Below are 1,971 nucleotides of genomic sequence, written 5' to 3'. Positions count from 1 at the left end.
AGGGAAGGGGGGAATCGCGAACAAGTCTACCCCGCCTTCTGCCCCCAACGCCACCACCCTCCACCTCCAGCTGCCAGTTACTGATAAGACGCAAATTTTCTCATGTCCTGTAAACATGACTAAACTGTCGTCGCACACGCTTTCAACTGCCAAGATTTGGACTATATTTTTAGAATAAATTATTACCGTATTGAACTGCATTCTCAAGCTGAAAATATTCACCATCATTGTAATCCAGTGTCGTCCGCTGCACAATTCTGGGTTCCAGTACTTACCTTTTCACTTCCCCCAGCTGTCTCTCTCTCTCTCTCTCTCTCTGAATTTACTTTTCCCACTCACTCTTTCTTTTTAATATAACTCTCTCTTCACTTCTCTCCCCCTCTCCCCCTTCTCTCGTTCTTTGTCTTAAGTCTTCCCCGCCTCTCACCCCTCCCTTCCCCCCACCTTAGACCTGATCAGCAGTTATACCGTCACCGCTCCTTCGTATATCGTATGCAGGCAACATTTATCACACACTTAGATCAGATGCATGGAAAGCTAATATATATATATATATATATATATATATATATATATATATATATATATATATAATTGTATTTCTCATTACGTGCCAAGTTCAAATAGAGAACACCAGACCAATATTCGTAATTTTTATTAGAGTGACCGTTCCACTTCACATAGCGGGGTAGCTGGGCTTATAAACTGCACACACACACACACACACACACACACACACACCTTAAATTTTGCATTGACAGCGTGGCGACTACAAATATAGTCGTTCTAACAACTGGATCTATTGACTCCAAACCTTCCTGTCCCAGTCAAACTCCTCATTCAATAACCGGTTATTGAATGAGGAGTTTGACTGGGACAGGGAAGGTTTGGAGTCAATAGATCCAGTTGTTAGAACGACTATATTTGTAGTCGCCACGCTGTCAATGCAAAATTTAAGGTGTGTGTGTGTGTGTGTGCAGTTTATAAGCCCAGCTACCCCGCTGTGAAGTGGAACGGTCACTCTAATACAAATTACGAATATTGGTCTGGTGTTCTCCATTTCAACTTGGCACTTGAGAAATTTTTCATTCATTCATTGCCAGACGCCATGTATCCCAAACGGGGTGACCAAGGGCTTAGAGTTGTTTTACGGGGAGGGGCACTAATCCTCCAAAAACCCCACTTAACACGTAGGGAGAACGTTATGCCAACAGCATCTGGTGTTCCCAGGCGGTCACCCATCCAAGTACTAACCAGACCCAACGTTGCTTAACTTCGCTGATCGGACGAGAAGGGGTGTAAACGTGGTATGGCCGAACAATTATATATATATATATATATATATATATATATATATATATCGGACGGGAAGCGGTGTAAACGTGGTATGGCCGAACAATTATATATATATATATATATATATATATATATATATATATATATATATATATATATATATATATATATATATATATTTATATATATAAGTTCCAGGTTCAAAACAAAAGAGTTAGGTAAAATTACAAGTTAAAGTTTAATGCTCAAACTAACAACAAAACATTCAGGACTCATAAGGATAATGTAATGGCAAAAACAGGTTAAATATATGGTTAACTGCAATAGCCTCTATTAACACGAAATTAGCAAGAGTAAATTTATCTAAGTCAGCCCTGATAAAATGAGATACCAGATAATACTCAGTGAATGCCAGATAAATTATTACAGATACAAACTATTATAAAAAATGGCTGATAGTAAAACTTTACATAAATTACAAAAAGAACTCACTAGGCCTACAAATCAACACCCTATGCTACACAGTACAAGGAAAAAATGCAATAACAGTTATACTCAAATTACACACAGCTGCTAGATGTTTGGAGATTTCTTGAGCACTCACAATAATAATATCTGTACAGGGGAGGACAGAGATGTGAACAAAATGAGGAGTAGATCTAAGTGGCAATGATG

At 38.5% G+C, this 1,971-nt stretch overlaps 1 pseudogene; it reads right to left on the bottom strand.

The window, feature by feature from the left end:
* Nucleotides 1–1,205: 1,205 nt before the first annotated feature.
* LOC145411733 (5S ribosomal RNA) lies at nt 1,206–1,321 on the bottom strand (annotated as a pseudogene).
* Nucleotides 1,322–1,971: the final 650 nt, after the last annotated feature.

Source organism: Coenobita brevimanus, chromosome 90 (genome assembly GCF_032717465.1).
Source record: "Coenobita brevimanus isolate Jiangsu-jjx chromosome 90, ASM3271746v2, whole genome shotgun sequence".
In the NCBI taxonomy this organism is placed as follows: Eukaryota; Metazoa; Arthropoda; class Malacostraca; order Decapoda; family Coenobitidae; genus Coenobita; species Coenobita brevimanus.
This window is presented reverse-complemented; position numbering and strand designations above follow the sequence as displayed.